The sequence below is a fragment of the Martes martes genome, assembly GCF_963455335.1.
Source record: "Martes martes genome assembly, chromosome: 4".
Lineage (NCBI taxonomy): Eukaryota > Metazoa > Chordata > Mammalia > Carnivora > Mustelidae > Martes > Martes martes.
This window is the reverse complement of record NC_137891.1, coordinates 111,667,436-111,685,682: the sequence shown is the minus strand read 5'-3', so window position 1 is coordinate 111,685,682 and position 18,247 is coordinate 111,667,436. Positions and strand designations below refer to the sequence as shown.

At 43.7% G+C, this 18,247-nt stretch overlaps 1 protein-coding gene across 8 annotated transcripts in view; it reads left to right on the top strand.

Moving 5' to 3' along the window:
- Positions 1-18,247, top strand: part of LOC308340832 (TLC domain-containing protein 4-like) — a 112,851-nt gene that overhangs the window by 29,147 nt on the left and 65,457 nt on the right. For 2 of the 8 annotated variants that reach the window (XM_080800243.1, XM_080800242.1), the window contains exon 1: positions 4,966-5,274. The exons of 4 other annotated variants lie outside the window; for them this stretch is intronic. The gene's annotated coding sequence lies outside the window, so the exon portion shown is untranslated. Of the gene's footprint in view, positions 1-4,953; positions 5,275-5,417; positions 5,720-18,247 lie in introns of those variants that run through there. 2 more of the 8 variants (XM_080800237.1, XM_080800240.1) reach the window with 2 other exon arrangements.

The window sequence follows — 18,247 nt, the reverse complement described above, 5'->3', positions numbered from 1 at the left end:
CATTTTCAGACATGCAAGCACACTAAAACAATTTACCTTCTATATACACGCTCTGAGTAAACTACTGAAATCTGTGCTTTAGCAAAATAAGAGAGTGAATTTCTTTTATTTTTTTTTAAGATTTTATTTATGAGAGAGAGCGGGTGTGTGCACCCAAGATGGGGGAGCGGCAGGCAGAGGGAGAAGCAGGCTCCCCGCTGAGTAAGGAGCCCAACATGAGATTATTATCCAGGACCCTGGGATCATGACCTGAGCTGAAGGCAGTTGCTTAACCAACTGAGCCACCCTGGTGTCCCAAGAGAGTGAATTTCTAATGTTTGGGCATTGGAAGATACAAGGGCATTTGTTAGATATGTTGAAGCATCTGGATAAAATTTGGGTTAGATACATTAAAAAAAAATAAGTGAAAAAGGAAGGCAATTATTAACTCCAGGAACAACAGAGGAGATTTTCAAGAGAAGCACTGTCATGGCACCTTACTTGATTCAACAATGCACTGTATTTACATTGACAGGATGATAAAAACACAAATTATTGATTTGAACAGAAGTTGTGATGTATGTGTGTGAGGAGGGGTGAGGGCAAAGTGGTGATGGTGGTATGTGTGAAAGGGCTAAATCCTCAAATACCATGACAAGAAGTCAATAAATAATGTCCAAAAATGAAAGTCAGGAAGCACTGGTATAAGCATATTGTTAAGAAATAACCTAGTAGGGTTATGTAGAATATGGCGTGAAGCCAGGTGGGGGGAAGTTGGAAAAGGGGCTGATTGGACTCGAGTGTTTTTGTTACAAGCCTTTATGAACTATTTGAATTTTTACTTATATGTTACTTTCATTAAAAATAAAAATGCAAAAAAATAAAGATGCACACAAGAATAATACATACATATTATAGGAAAAAGTCACATAAAATAAGATAGGCAAAAAGAATTTAAAAAACCTAAGGATCTCACCCACCCAGAGCTAACCATTGGTAATATCCTGAAATAGTTTTTTCTTGAAAAATTCTGAAAAACAAATGAAAGGACTTTATTTTTATTTTTATTTTATTTTATTTTTATTTTTAAAGATTTTATTTATTTAAGAGAGAGAGAGAGAGAGACCTCGAGTGCACAAGCAGGGGGAGTGGCAGTAACTGACTGAGCCACCCAGGCATCCCAAAAGAACTTTTAAATACTAAAAATAAAACAACAACAACAAAAAACCCTCACAAATTCTTTTTTTTTTTTTAAGATTTTATTTATTATTTATTTGACAGAGGGGGAGAGATCACAAAGAAGGCAGAGAGGCAGGCAGAGAGAGAGGGGAAAGCAAGCTCCCTGCTGAGCAGAGAGCCCGATGCGGGGCTCGATCCCAGGACCCTGAGACCATGACCTGAGCCGAAGGCAGAGGCCCAACCCACTGAGCCACCCAGGCGCCCCCACAAATTCTTGATACATTAAAATCAACAATAATTTAAAAAGTAGTGCCTGGGGTTATTAATTTTGAAATCAATCTTTTTGATCAAAATGCTTGGTGTTTTGTTATCTTCACTAACAGAGCAGGGTGGAGAATTGAGGCAATCTTCCAAAATACTTCTGCATTAATTATCTTGTTATTTTAGAAAGAAGCAGCTTTTGGTCTTAGTTTTCTAAACAATTGTCTCTATTTAGTTTAGGAATTTTTGGAAACAAATTTATCAGGAAAATTTGTCTTCAACAAATGGTATTGGGAAAACTGCACAGCTCCATGCAAAAGAATGAAACTGGACCACTTTCTTACACCATACACAAAAATAAGTTCAAAATGGATTAAAGACCTAAATGGGATACCTGAAACCATAAAAAAATCCTAGAAGATAACACAGGGAGTAATTTCTCTGACATTGGCCATAGCAACATTTTTCTAGATATGTCTTCTAAGGCAAGGGAAACAAAAGCAAAAATAAAGTACTGGGACTACATCAAAATAAAATGCTTCTGCACAGCAAAGGAAACGGTCAACAAAACTAAAGGACAACGCACTGAATGGGAAAAATATTTAAAAATGACATATCCAATAAAGGGTTAGTATTCAAAATACATAAAGAACATATACATCTCAACACCAAAAACCCAAATAATCCATTAGGAAATGGGCAGAAGACATGAACAGACATTTCTACAAAGAAGACGTCCAGATGGGCAACAGACACATGGAAAGATGCTCAATGGCACTCATTAGAGAAATGCAAATCAAAACCACAATGAGATATCACCTCACACCTGTCTGAATGGCTAAAATAAAAAACAAAAGAAACAACAAGTGTTGGTGAGGATGTTAAGAAAAAGGAAACTTTGTGCATTGTTGGTCGGAATGCAAACTGGTGCAGCCACTGTGGAAAATAGTACAGAGTTGCCTCAAAAAAAATAAAACTGAATTACTGTATGATCCAGTAATTCCACTACTGGTATTTAGCCAAAGAGTATGAAAACACTCATTTGAAAAGATATATGCACCCTTATGTTGATTGCAGCATTATTTACAATAGCCAAAATATGGATGCAACCCAGGTATTCCATAGATGAATGGATAAAGGAGATCTATGTCTGTGAGGATGGGTGAAATAGGTAAGGAGGATTAAGAGTACACCTATGATGAACAATGAGTAATGTATATAATTGTTGAGGCACTATATTGCTTACCTGAAGTTAATATAACACTGTACATTAATCATATTGGAATTAAAAAAAACTCAACACACACACACACACACACACAGAAAGAAGATACATAGAAACAAATATAATAAACCATATTTCCTGTCTAGAGCATATGCAAAAAAAATTTTTATCAGGAAAATTTGCCTCAAAAATTCTGTACTTTTTCTCTCCTTTTTAAAAAAAGATTTTATTTATTTATTTGACAGAGAGGTCACAAATAAGCAGAGAGGCAGGCAGAGAGATGGGGAGAAGCAGGCTCCCTGCTGAGCAGAGAGCCCGATGCAGGGCTCCATCCCAGGATCCTGAGATCATGACCTGAGCCGAAGGCAGAGGCTTAACCCACTGAGCCACCCAGGCGCCCCAGTTTTTCTCTTTTTAAAGAAAGAAAAATAATTTCATTTCTCTGAACCGTTTCAGTGAGCAAAAGTATACGAAGTGCAGTTCAGCTTTGGTATCTCACAGTTAACAAGCAGAAAAACTTAAGACAGTAAATAACAGAATTTGGGGAAACTGTCCTTGGAAAGAGAGGATTGGTAAAATGAAGTTAAGAATAATTAGAAATCTAAATGTGAATAATAAAATGAATATTTTTAAAGAAATTAAGCTGCATTACAATTTTGATGAAGTTTTGATTAGTTTAAAATAGTCAAAATTCTACTAATATTTACTGAATTCCTTTCCTTATCTCAGACCTTGTCCTTGATGTATTCGTTTACATGCTCTGTATAATCTTGCAACAATCCTGCAGATTTAATGGTGCATTTGTAGAGGCCTGACATGAAGGAATATAGTGGGACAGAGTATAGAGTGGATTTTTGTGGGTTTGCAGGGTTTTGGCTGCTGCTATGGGTGTAAGAAAATACGTATATTAAACATAATGATGGTGTATTTATCAGGAAAAAAACCAAACAACTATTAGCCACTGGTGACAAGCACAGGGGAGGGGCTGGAGGTGATATGTGGAGGCAGAGTCCAGAGTTGACATGCGCAATCTGTACACCTAGGGCTTACCCCATAGATGAGCACACACAGCCGTCTTGTCCCTGCAGAGTTATGATCTAGCCACGTGAACGCGTAAAGCAAGTGTGGGGCACACCAAAGTTGTTAAGGACAGAGGACCTTGTGAAGAAAATACGGTGGAATAGGTTGTGGTCAACGGGCACTCCTGAGAGTCTTGGGGAGAGAAAGGAGAAATTCACTCGGGGCCTGCAGAATCTTCTACCCTGCTTGACTGCAGGCAGGCTGTTGTCTGTAGGGCAGAATAGGTTTTGTCTTTCTACGTCAGTCTGAGGTACGTTTACCGAGACTGGGGTCTCCGGAGGTAACTATGAATTATTATCTCCATTTGAGAAATGAAGAAATGGAGCCTCAGTGAGGTTCGGTTAGCTAACATGTATTTGTGTGTATGTAAATATTAGGTAAAACATATTAGCTCCACTGACAGGCATTTCTTAACAAATGACTGCCCTACATTATTAAGAGTGGTGCTTACTAATTAACATTAGAAGCCACATCTTCTAATTTTTTGAATACTTTAAGCAAATTTTAACAGCCTAAATATACCTCTTCATCATTTTGTTTTATTCAAACCAATTCCATCTTGTTAACCCAGAACATTTGAAGGTTTCTGAGGCTGTACGTAGCAGGTCAGAAGAGCTACTATTGAATGGCAAACTTTAGGCATTGGGCAACTTGGAAATGTCCACCAGCATCAAAAATTCAAATCCTATTACCCCACCCTGACAGCAGAGGGGCTCCCATGTTGGGTGTAGGTGGAGTGCTAGTGCACTCTAGGGTGTTTTTCAGGGATTCCGGAGGAGGCTGCTCCAAGAGAACGGGCCTGTTTCACACACGCCCCCTACCCAGTTTGGAATGCACCTGCAGTCCCTAGGAAGAACTGGGTGGACCTGGCTTTGGCCAAGCCAGACGTGGCATGAAAAATCTGCAACTGTCTTTTCACCTCCTTTCTTTTATTAATACAGATTCATAATCTGAAAAGAATTTCGGTTACGTGGCGAGCCCAGGTACTGGCCGCTGCGGAAGCGGACTCAGACCGTTCCTCTCCACTTGCTAGTTTTGCTCCTTGCTTTGGGAAGCGGAGGAACCGCACGCCCTGTCCCTGGCGAGGTGTGTTCTTCCAGAATCCCACCGCAGCCCTCCTTGGGTGTTCCCGTTTCGGAGCCCTTTCCGGGACCCAAGTCCAGCTCGCTAAGGTCGGCCCTACAGCGGCCTCGGGGCCCCGCCCACTTTGGCCGCGGGTCGCAGCCTCCACGAGCCGGACTGGGAGCCGGAGCCGGAGCCGGAGCCCGAGCGGCCGCGGCCCCTTTAAGGAGCCGCTCTGCGGTAACCCGAGCCCGCAGTCCGGGCGGGCGCGGCGGCCGCGGCGGTAGCTGTAGTCTCTGTGACTGCTTCTCCCAGCGGCCCGGGGCCCCGCGGCTCCCCTGGCTCCCGCCGAGCATCTCGCGGGGTGACTCTGGCCGGCGCCAGCCCTCGGGCCGGGCCAGATGACCAGGTTTCTGTAACCACCCGCCGCCCTCCCCGGTCCGGTGCAGCCGCCGCCCGCGCGCGAGTCGCCCCGGGACCCGGCACAGGTGACGCTATTTGGAGGGGGTTCGGGGAAAAGGGCGGGCTCGCTTTTGCCCCGCGGTTCCCCAGCGCCGCCGAGCACGGCCCGCGGGCAGGGGCACCGGGGCTTCCCGCCCCCGGCCTAGCGCGGCCGCCGGCTGCGGCGCCCGGAGCTGGGTGGGCGTCCCGAGCGCGGAGGCGGCCAGGGGCGCCCGGGCGGGCTGCAGCAGGTGTGTGCGGCCGCGCAGCATCCTCCCGGCCCCGCGGGCTCCAGCGCCGCTCGCGGCGCTGACGGTGTCCCGGGGCCCGCGGCCCCGCGCCGCCCGGCGTTCCGCTGGCGTCCCCGGGTGCACGATTCGTGCTGCTGGGTCTGCCCGGGGAGCCTCCCGGCTCTCAGCCCAAGGGGTGGGTGCGTGGGGCAGCCAGGGAAAGCTTTCTTGTTAGAGGCCGGTACACAGGTGCATCAAGTGGGTAAGTCTCCCCTCCCCCCCATCTAAATAAAACAAGACGCTTTTATTCACCCTTGTAGTTCTCAAGTGCGTCCCATTTTTAGCCACCTCATGCAGAATAGTAGTGGGAAAGGGACTGGGCTCTATTTACAGCTCTACCATTGTAATCCCGGCAAGTTTATTAAACCGACAACCTCGGTTTACCCAGCCATGAAATGGGATTCCTGCAGCCCCAAGAGGGTGGGAAAACCTCTGTGGAAGTACTTTGGGTTGTCGAAGTTCACTAAAGGGTCACTATTGCTGGCCAGTACGTTTTCCCCCCTCAATTGTATACATCTGAGTGTTAATGTAGCACACATTTTTATGTGAAATTATAAAATTGTTCCTAAAGAGTGATCTTTGACAGTGTTTAAATGAATCCAGTACCAGTTTGGGGACAAGATGGGAGAGTTTATGTGGTTATTAGGAGTTGATGTGTGAGGCAGGAAAACAAGCTATCATTTTAGTAAAATCTTCACCAGTCATAAATGGAGTTGAGGAAAATCGATCTTGTTCTGTGTGTGTGTTGAGAGAGATACTGCTGTGTGAGCCCATGGTATAGGTTGGAATGCAGCTTCATCTTTCTGTAGCCAGTTAAGGTAATATGACAGAGAATCTCAGTTCCCTTCTAAGTGTGAAGTGGAGAATTTTTCCCCCTGTGTTAATCTTTTCCTTAAATTGTAGGGATGGAACTAAATTAGAAAAGTGGACTCCTGCCATGCTAGAAAATTGGAAAGAATGGCTCCTGAAACTGTGGACTTTAGTCGACTTGCCACCTCCCCCTCCTGTGCCATCAGATGACCCTGAGAATATATTTACAGAGTGCTACTTTTCTTTTTACTCCTGCAACTCCCTTTGCCACACAATACCTCCCTCCAGCTCTGGAATCCTTACTGTGTGATCTTGTACACATTTTACCTGTCTGGAGCTGGGCACTTGGCATCCAGTGGCTCAGTCAGTTGTAATTGTTTACTCTATGAGCTTTCTGTTCCTATTCCTTTGCCTCTAAGCCTCTTGACCTTGTTGGAAAGAATAATGGCTTTTCGTCACTAAAGCTGTGTACTTGGAGGTGCCTGGGAATGGCAAGGATCAAGGGCCAAAGCTAACCCAGAGAAGCTGGGTCTTCTCAGTACACCCTGGAGTATGGATGCCAGAGTTGGCCTGTCTTTTCCTTCCTCCTCTGAAATCTTAATCAGGGGGAGATTCATTTGATCACCAAGGGAAACAGAGGCCTTGGGAGCTGGAGCTATCAGAGACCTAACTCCATGCTAGGTGGATGAAGAGCGATCCCAGCAAAGGAGTAGGGAGGAGGACATGGTGACTTGGGAGGGATGGAGGGCCTGCCTAATAATCGGGCAATCGGAGAGGTAGTGAAGGAGCCCTGTATTCCCCCACTAGGAAGTGGGAAAGGGGTTGGATTGCAGAAAGGGGCTAATAGTAGAGCTTCCAGGCCAATTCTGGAATGTGCCCTAGGTGCGACCTCCCCTTCTCCCTAGTTCCCTCTGAGTGCGTTTCTTGCCCTTCTGAGTCTAGTGCAGCCCTCTCCTCCCACCCTACGTTTATGTTCTACCCTGAAAACCGGCATCTCAAGTATGAGCAGAAACCAAGGTTTCATAAAACCTTCAGACCTCAGTGTCTCCGTGTTCCCTTCTTCTTAAATTAGTGGCCCATATCCTACAGATGAAGGCTCCATTTAGCTTTGATATCTCTTGGAAGGTTGAAAAGTAGGATAGGCCTTTTGGCTGAAAAAAGTAAACTGAGCAGTCTATGGGAAGATACAGAAAACGAGTTTTTCTGTGGCAGAAGAGAATGAATGAATTGTCTGGGTGAGAATTGTGGGAGGGACAAGGGAGGGCGGAAGCGGGGGTGGGGGTGGTAGAATTGTGCTGGACAGCTTGTGCCCTCGTCCTTGAGAGGAAAGGATGCCCCCACGCATGTACAGCCACCTTGCTGTGCTTTCCCTCCTTCCATTTGCCTTGCAAGAGGAAGAAGATGGCAATATGGAGGTGGGGTAACCATCTGTTCTCGAGGATGGGAACCAGACTTTAACTCCCCACTCAGGCTGAGCTGCATTCACCTGGCCTCGGTATCAGGCACTAAATGTATGACACCAGAGAATGCATTACATCAGGAAAGCGAGGTTCATTTTGTAAGAAAATCTAAGGCATTGTGCGAGTGACTTTGGTGGTGTTTTTTCTTGTTGGAGATGAAAGGTAGCACACAAAGAAACGGAGTCCTACTGCTCTGAGGTTTGTTATTCATAGTGAGACAGTTGGATGTTCTGCAAGCAGATCCCAGACCTGAAAAGGAGGCAGGAATAGCAAAGGATCTTTTTTTTTTTTTTTTTTTTTTTTCCCTCAGAACATTGGTCTGTTCAAGGAGAAGGCAATCCTTTGGCTACATGAGAAGGAGCTTGTGAATCATTGTAAAAGGCCAAGGTTTGTGAAAACAGCGGGTGAAGAAGACAGCTGGAAGTCTGTTCAGAGCTTGGGCCAGCATGAGGAAGGGAGTTGCTGAGCAGTGGGACGGAGAGCAAGGGGGTAGTCTGACTAAGGGGACAAAGGCTTATCTAAAGCAGTGTTTCAAACGTTTCTGGATTTTACAACATGGTACAGAATGGTTTTTTTTGCACTGCGACCCAGGACATAAGTAAGTATAGGTGCATCTGAAACCATGAAACAATATGTACCCTTACTGTATAGCATTCTGTTTTCTGTTTCTGTTTCTGTGCTTTCTGTTCCTGTTCAGTATTCTGAAAAATCCTCACTTGTTAGTAGACCAGAGTCTACTAACTGTTTGGAAATCATTTACCTAATGAGTAGATAAATAGGTTGCATTCAGGTTTGGAAATCTGTTTGGAAATCATTTACCTAATGAGTAGATAAATAGGTTGCATTCAGGTTGGAGATGCTGGAGGGGAACAAAGAATTGATTGGGAAATTGGGACCTCTGTTGGTGGGGACAGGAGGTGGTGTGAGGACTCCTCTGGTGTCACATGGGTGCAGGACTCACATTGGCGAAGGCAGCTGGATGGAGAAGTGCAAAGGGGAAACTTCCTGCTGATTCTGTCCACTTCAAAGCAAAATAGTTGGTTTTGAGGAATAAGGAAGCAGGGAAGGAGTAAACTTGGGATTTGAAAACAGTGTCTTTAGAGCAGATTTCTCTCCGTAGGTTAAGAGGACAAGTGGATCCAGAACAGATTGGCTGGTGGGTTTAGGCCATGTCCACTTTCATCAGCTGGATAGAGAACAGAGGGGCTCATAGTGCAGTGTGTGGGTTTATAATTCCTCTTACAGCTTCGAGAAGTTCTTAACAGAAGCGGGTGGGATGTGTTATTGCAAAACCCCATTGCTGATGAAGCTCGTTAGGAAATTAGCTGCCTTACAGAGGATTGGAATGTATTCTCCTTACCTTGTGTGAAAGGGTTAGCTTATCAAAGCTTCCTTAGATGCCTGTTTCACCATCGAACTGGAAACCTTATTCATGGTCTTCAAAAGCTCCTTGGGGAGCTAGGTGAGGCAGAAGCCAGCATCTAGCATCCTTGAAAAAATATTCAGTAACCATGCCCTGGAGTTAATCAAGGGCAAAGTTTATCTGCATGCCTTTGGTTGACTTTTCGTAACAATTAACACCTGACTCATACACCTGACCCTGTGACCAGTGAGTGAGCACAACAAAGCATGGAGGGCAGCGTGCACAAGTGTCACAGTTCACTGGGGTTGCTTGTTTAGTTGCTTGTGTTTATCATCCACATTCTGTCTAGTTGGATCCTCCCTTTGACCCATCCTTGCTTTGATTTTCTTACCTTAGGTGATAAGTTTTCAGTGCTTCTCGTTCCTTCTCCTCGCCTGTCCTGTGTATATCTCAAACTTTCCCTGATGTTATCTCTGAACTCTGGACTTACGGTATCCACCTGACTGTTCCTATAGAATCCAGTGTTGGGATCCTGGCCCGTGCTGCACCGGTGTCTGCCCGATGCTGCCAGGGCCACCTAGGAAGTAACCATTCATTGATGGGTTGATATATTGGTTTTGATTTGATTTTTACATTTTGGGGACACGGAGAATCTGTCCTGGTCAAGTTAATTTAATTAGCTTTCTCCAGATTGGCTTTAAAAAACCTTCCAAAAGTACATTTGAAGGCATAGAAAACTTCTCCCTATTTGGTGTGTATTTATTGAGTGGAATGGGGGAAGAAGGAATTTTCATTTGGTGAAAAATTTAGAACAACTAAACCCTCCCCCTTTACAAAGTTTTAACATTTTAGGGCCATGATCACCAAACTAGTCTTGCTCAGTTAACATGTTTTGCTCTAACACATGTAAAAAAACATTGAGATGATTAAGAATTTAAATGTTTTATAATTTGCTGTATGCTATTTTAAGGACTTAAAAAGACTGCAGCTGTGTTCTGATTGAGAAAGATCCTTTGCCTTTCCATATTTTAGCAACCTGTGTGTATGTCACTAAACAGATCAATTTCTTCCCTGCTTTGTGGAGGAATCTATGGCAGGATAAAGGCTCTAAGGGAGGGAGGCCGAGTTGTCCATAGGGAAGGCCTAGCCACGAGCAAAGACTGCTTGTTTGGAGGATCCCAGCATAGTATTTCCCAACCAAACTCTTGAGACATTGGACGTTTTGAGGATTCCAGAATGCTTTACAACCTGAAGTCACTGCATGTTTTCTTCAGTGTTTTTTATTTCTTAGTTACAAAAGTGAAACTTTCTTGTTATAAACAACATAAAGAAAAACCATGAAAATAACCAATACTCAAGAAGATGACAGTTTACTTCTTTCCTTTTCTCCAGCTCCCATTTTCCCTGATCTCACTCCCAAATACAGCCAATTAGTCCTTCTTCTCTACAAATGTCAAAAAAGCCAGTTAGCTATTTACGAAAAATGTATTATTTCACTTCCTGCTCTTTTTCCCCTCCACCCCATAGCATGTGATGGGTGAATGCCCTTTGGTATCACCTCGTTTAGTTAAATGTCTGTTTAGCCTGTGATAGTGTGGCTGCACCAGCATATTTCATCATTCCCCTATCAGTGACCCTGAGAGCTGCTTCTGATATTGTGGGAAACACCCTTGTACATGCCTCCTTTGACACATTCCTGTTTGGAGGATAAAAGATGAAATCTTTAGGAGACCGCTATTTTAAAATTCAGTTAACAGAGTGCTGTCAAAATTTACTTATTCTACCATTTTATTCCCCAAATATCCATTCAGCAGTGAAATGATAGCACTGGACAGTCTAAGGATTTCCTAGCAGTGCGGTGCACAGCCTTTGCTGACCAGGGCTCATCATCTGGAGTAGGGGAACTAGGCATACACGTTGCTGATAGTATCTTTAGTTTTACTTATACCTACCCAATTCCAAAAGTGTTTTGGGATGGCTTACAAAGATGCACGCAATAGGACAAGATACAGTAAATTTAGGATGAGAAAGAAATATAAGCCAAAGGAAAATAAGAGGGAGTTATGAGTGAAGTTGGTTAGTGTACTTTGAAGTTCTGGCTATAAGTATTCCAGCAGCCTAAGAGAAGAAGCAAGTAATCCAAAACGAGCTTCAAGGTGTCCCGAAGAGAAACCAGATTGGAGAAATCCATCTGTTCCTGGTTCTAGGAGGTGAGAGAAATTTCCCCTTTGGATTTTCAGCCAGAAAACACTGCATCTGCAATGGCCAGCATTCTCAACAACGTCCCCAGTGTTGTACAGCAAAACCTAGTGACCTTGCCTTATGTCGCTGTTTCATACCATGTTCCTCCGTGCTAGTCAGGGGTCTCATGCCTTGGCAAATCCTCAATGAAGGGTCATTAGGGTGAGAGGGAAGTTCATGGGTTTAATCCAAAGAGAGCTATAAGAGGACAGATGAAAACAGCAATCTGGTATTGTTCTTAGACAATTTTTTTCTATAAGGTAGTATCGACTATATCATTTGAGTAGAATTTCTGTGAGTAGAACCCACTTGCCCAGGATTTCTAGGCTTCCAACTTACAAAGCAAGAAGTGAGGTTGTTTATTTATTTATTTTTAAAGACCTTATTTAAATTCCAGTTGCCATACAATGTGTCCTGTTAGTGTCAAGTGTACAGTGTAGTGATTCAACACTTCCATACCGCCCCCTGGCACTTGTCACAATAGGTGCACTCCTCAAGTCCCCCATCACCTGTTTCCACCATCCTCTCAGCCACCACCAATGTATCAGAACTATAACAACGGATGAAATATTTTCCTCTTAAAAACACGCATGCACAAGTCTATTGTTGGGCCGTACAGGAAGGATGGCACATGTTCACATTGATGAGCTCCATGAGTGAGAGAGGCTCTGAGCCAACATTCCAAGAAATCTCGAGCACTTCTCTGAGCTCTCCAATATTACCGGGTTGTCCCATAGGAGAGTGTCAGCAGGACTCCAAGATCTACAGGTTGGGGTGGTGTGACCTTATTTAGTGAAGCTGGGGAAGTTCAAGTGTCATGAGCCACCTGGGTTTGTGTTTCCATGGCCACATTCACTCAAGTCTTACCTCCGAACATTGTCCCAGAACAGTTCTTTATTACCAAGTCTATGGGTCAAGCTGAGGTACTTTTACAGGACCTCCCCAGAATTTAAACTTGAGGTTTATAGTAAATGTTAACCTTGAGGTCACCCGAAACTTCATGGTTCAGGGGAACGTGCCACCATGTTCAGATTTTTTGGCTGCCTGACAAGTGTCAAACAGATATATCATCATGCTGATAAATATCATGTTTATTTGGAAACAGTGCAGCTGACAAAGGCAATCTTATGGGAAGATATTAGAAGAGAAGAGAAGCCACTCTCAGTGTACCTTGGTAGGGTTTTAAGGACCCTTAGGGAACAGAATGAAAGGTCACCTACAGAATTTAGAAACTCCTTGGCTTTTTCTCATTGAAGCCACCATATGTCCCAGCTGGATAAGAGGTGTAAACAAGCGGTAGGGCCCCTAGGCCATAGGTTAAAAGGAGGGGGAAATGATCACATTGCTCTGGGTACCCAATATCCTATCCTATTGTGACTTGGTACCATTTGAGAGGTGGGTGTAACATCTCTTGGTTAGGAAAAGGTGATAACCAGTGCTATCCTTTATTGAGTGGTGTTTTGATGTAATCATGAATAACCACCCCAAAACCTAAGGGCTTAAAACAATGATTTATTATTTCTCATGATTCTTTGGTTGGCTGGGCAGTTACCCTGCTGGTTATAGGCTCATTCATATGGCTGCATTCAGCTGGAGGGTGCGCTGGGCTGGAAAATCGGGGTGGGCTTGCCAGTGTGGCTGGTGGCTTGTACTGAGTGCTGGCTGTCAGCAGGCTGTCTCAGTTCTCCAGGTGATCGCTCGTGCTCCAGTATTCTAGACTGGTTTCTTTACCTGGCAGGTTTCGAGCAACACTCAAGTGAGCAAAAGGCCAATGCTACTAGGTCTTCTGAGGCCTACTGAGGCCCCAGGACTCTCACAGCCTCTTTTCTACTCATCGTTTCTCAGCAGGTGCAAGGCCGGCCCAGATTCCTGGGGTCAGACACATAGACTCCACCCCTGGGTGATAGGAGTGGCAGTGTCACACTGACAAGGAATTATCACAAGTGGTTGCATGTGCCAAGCCTTGTGTTGGGTACATTTAGTTCATCTCGCTCGAGCCAGACAACCGTCTTGCAACATAGGCCTTCTTGTCCCCTTTCATAGGACTTGCAAGTCAGAAAGGTCATATTCTTCTTGCCCATGGCCACTTGATAAATCCTGGGAGGAGGATTTGATTCTAGGTTTCTCTTAGGTGAATGGAATGCATTTTAAGACTCAACAGGTGAGAGAAATTTGCAAAATTCTTCTTCAGCTCCTTTAACCCATTCAGTGCTGTTTCTGGTTCCTGTGGGGAGCAGGCAAAAAGAGAGAGACACTCTGCATCCCAAGGACTCTCTCAGGGGTAATTGGATGGACAGTTCAAAGGTAAGAAGGACCTCCCTGTCTTCTTAGGTTCTGATTTCCCAGCTTGCTCGGCAGTGATTCCTTTAGCAAAAGAACAAATCACATTTGGAAAAATCTTGCTCTGTCCAGCTTTTCCTTGACTTCACAGTGTTGGGAGAAAGCCAAGAGATGTCCCAAGCCAAGAGGCTCCCTTCCAGGAAGGGAATTGCAAGGAAGTAAGGACATCAGAGGTTGGGTAGAGGTTGGCTGCAGGAATGCGTTTCTCTTCCCGAGTCCCGCAGGTGCCACGGTGCCATCTGGTCTCTGCTTCTGCTGTAGGGCTCCTCAGTAACCTCTTCTAAGGCTTGGGGAGTGTGTTGTATTTGAAATGTTGACTTCCTTAAAGATGGGCCCTCAAATTGTACACCCTTCCAACCCCTTATTATTTGTGTCAAGTACTGTATTTGTATGATTTTCCGTTACTATTGTCTCCTGGCTTAAGGCATTCTGATTTATCCAAAATCCAGTGGCTGTCGTTGGAGCTCTTAGGTTTGCAAAACAAAAACTTCTTTATAAAAGCTTTTAGTAGGGTGAGATGCTAGAAAACGTTTACCAAGTAAATAAAATGGGCTGTCTGTACTCTGAGCCTTAAGATCGTAGAAAACGGACTGAATTTCTAAGGGGAGAATTCTCAATGCATTGGGGGTCAGGAATCAACAGAGCAGTGGGGAGAGCTGGGGAAGGTGGCCTTTTCCCACTGTCATTCCCTTGCAGCCCCACTTGTTAGGCTTTGTAAAAACAAAAACAAATCCCGTATCAGAGAGTCAGTGTAAAATGAAATTAAAAAATAAGACAAAAAACTTAAAAAGTTGACACAACGTAGATTAACTGTATTCGATTTCATTTTATTTATTTTGAAGTTAGTAGCCAGAACATGTAAAAGGTTTAAGTAAACATAAGCTAGGAAAATAAGAATAAACGTTTTATTAAAATCCTAATTAAAAACACCTGTAATAGGAGGGAAACCTGATCAAATGCTCTGGGAAACCAGGAGAGAAATTATTTCTTGAAAGAACAAGACTTCTCAGGGAGAGCCCAAGAAGCTGGGATAACCCTCCCTCCTCTCCCCCACTTGCTGGGCCAGAATATCTTGGTGGGGATTCTGAGCTGTGTGGAAAAAAATATCGGTCTCTACCACACCCAACCCCCACCACCAAACTGTAAAAGGGAAGACTACAGAATCTTCTTGGCTGGTTGGAATAAGAATATATACAGAGAAAGTATTATGTACATGTGAGAGGGGCAGGGAGAATCTCTGGGATATGAAAATTCAAAAAACACTGGATGAGAGGGACCAGAGAAAGATCTAGAAGACATTTAGCATAGAATATAAGGAGACAGAAAAAAGGGAAATCTTGTCCTAAAGAGATCCTGCAGCAATATGAATTAGCTGTTACAACAGTTCTCTGAGCTGTAGCAAGATGGGGCCACCCCACAGTCGCTGAGTGGGTTCCCCAAACAGTACCAGCTGGGGAACAGAATTTCAGCCTCCCTCCTGTTCATACATGCCGTGATTGTAATTATTACATAGGATGGTGGGGAAAATAAAGGCCGGTTAGAGATGGATTAATATATAACCTTAAATATTTTATTTTTTGTTATCATTAAAATGATTTATAATCCAAAAAATTGTTTCAAAGAGGTGTCATTGCATTGTCAGCGTGTGTAACAGACAGAATCAAACAGTGTTTCTGCAATTTGAATTCTGTTATATGCTCTTGGAAGAAAAAGGATTGAAGGAATGGGAAAAATATAAAGGATACCCTTATTCAAAGCTTAGTATCTTAAGTGACAGGGAGGAACCATAGAGAAATCTTTGCTCTCATCATGAGCAGTTCCTTGTTAGACCTTAAGTAACATCATATCTGTGAGAAAGGGAGTATGATTTAATCATATGAATATAGGGTTCCTTAGCCTCTTCTGGTTTAGTGTCCATTTTCTTCCCATTGCGTCTGTTTAAAAAAGCAGTACCATGAATATTGGAGGATTTATGGAAGTTAGGTTGACTTTTATGTAGCTGGCTTCCCGTAGACTTTCACACTAGTGCTAATGGTTCTTGAACGTGATGCTCAGAAAAGGAAGAGAGGGGACGCCTGGGTGGCTCAGTCGGTTAAACAGCTGCCTTCGGCTCAGGTCATGATCCCAGCGTCCAGGGATCAAGTCCCACATCGGGCTCCTTGCTCAGCGGGGAGCCTTCTTCTCCCTCAGCCTCTGCCTGCCACTCTGTCTGCCTGTGCTCCGCTCTCTCTCTCTGACAGATAAATAAAATCTTAAAAAAATATTTTTAATAAAAAAAAAAAGAAAAGGAAGAGAGGTGGAATGTTTTCTGTGCATAATTTTCCTAATTTTTTTTCATATAGCTCTCAATATAGAATTGAAATAATAGTAATGACAATAAAACCCAAAAACTGTAACTGTAGTTAGTTGAGAGCTTTATAGGTATTTGATTAGATGTTTAATGGGTTTTACATGAATAAAAGACAAGAGTGGGTAGTGCAATAGTTATTCTTTACTGGGGGGGGGGATGGTTTATTGTCTCTGGTTAATTATGTCTTACGAGCATTTAGACAGATAATTGAAGTGTACCACCAATATGAAAATGCAAACAAAACCCAGAATGAGGGCACCTGGGTGGCTTAGTTGGTTAAGCGTCTGCCTTCAGCTCAGGTCATGATCCCAGAGTCCTAGGATTGAGGCCCACGTTGGGTTCCCGGCTCACTGGGGAGCCTGCTTCTTCCTCTCCCTCTGATCCTGCACCCCCCTCCGCCGCCCCTTTCTCCCCCTCTCTCTTTCTGACTCTCTCTCAAATAAATATGTAAAATCTTAAAAAAACAAAAACAAAAAATTTCAAAACCTAGAATGATTGGGTAAGGTGTAGGTATGACTTTTTTTGGTAGGGTTTTGGTTTCTTTGGTTTGGTAAATGCCTTCTGCTGTCATGTGTTCATTTATAAATAGCTTTCAGTTTGCAAATAGAGACTTTTAAAGTACTTTAACATGTTAGGCCTACTGATGTAGCTAAATCAATAAATAAGTACTTATGTAGTTGATAAGAGTGAAAATACAGTGCAGATTGTAATTATTATGAAACCTTTGAACACATACCATTTATTATAAGGCGTTTGGGATGGAGAAGCCATATATGCTACTGCTAAGGTCTAAATGTTTATGTGTCTCCCCCCACCCCCACCCCCGCCAGCAAATTCTTACTTGAAATCCTAACCTCCAGAGGTGGTGGTAGCAACAGGTGGGGCCTTTGGGAAGTGAGGAGGTCGTGAGGGTGGAGCCCTCATGAATGGGGTTAGACCCCACTGAGCTGTCTTGCCCCTTCTGCCATGTGAAGTCTATGATCTGGAAGCGGGCCTTCACCAAGTCATGCTGGTACCCTGATCTCAGACTTCAGAACCATGGGCAACAATAAGTTTCTGACGTTTATAAGCCATCCAGTCTGTGGTATTTTGTTAGAGCAAAACAAATGGACTAAAACACATATTCAGTATTAGTTCATCTTATAATATCGGTCAGGACTCTTTGCTCTTGGCCATTGAGGTGAGGATCCTTTAGAAGTAAATATGTTTTCATGCTGTAATACAAGAGTTGTCGATTTAGAATATTCTTTTTCCAATATTCTGACCGTACTTCAAAATGAAAGACCTGCTGCTGATGAGATACCAGCAGAATGGAAAGCCCATGTAAGAATATGAATGCCTGTTATTATCATTTTATTTAATGGACATGTACTGAGCACATGCTATGTAGCAGGCCTGTGTTAGGTATGAGGATGGAGGGGAAAAATATCCATGTTTCCCACCTTCACGAGGCTCATATTTCACTGGGGGAAGGAGACATTCATTTAAATTGCAGCTTTAACTGACAAAGACAAATACCATATGATCTCACTCATGTGGAGTCTAAAAAAAACCAGATTAATAAAAAAGCAAACAAAAAGCCAAATCAGACCTATAAATACAGAGAACAAACTGAGGGTTGCCAGAGGAGAGGGGGGTGGGGGTGGGCAAAATGGGTGAACGGGAGTGAGAGATACAGGCTTCTAGTTATGAAATGAGTAAGTCACAGAGATGAAGAGCACAGCATAGGGAATACAGTCAGTGGTACTGTAATAGTGTTGTCTGGTGACAGATGGGAGCTACGTTTGTAGTGGGCATAGCATAACATACAGACTTGTTGGATTACTATGTTGTGCCCCTAAAACTAATACAACGTTGCATGTCAGTATACTTAAAAATTTTTTTAAATAAATTGCAGCTATAAAGGGGAGGGACTTGGCCCTCTGAGAGCAGATAAGGGCACAAGCCTGGAGAAGGCCTCTCTGAAGAAGGGTTGATCGAGAGCTGAAGAAGTATGAGAGCTAACCTGGGAGTGGGGGGCAGGGTGGTAGGTAGGGGATAGGTTCTCCAAAGGCCTTGTGGAGGCAGGGAACATGGCACCTGTAAGGAACAGAAAGGTTACATAAGCTGGAGTTTAGCAAGTGAGGGCAAGTGCCAGTTGAGGCTGGAGAAAGTAGGGTCCTCATA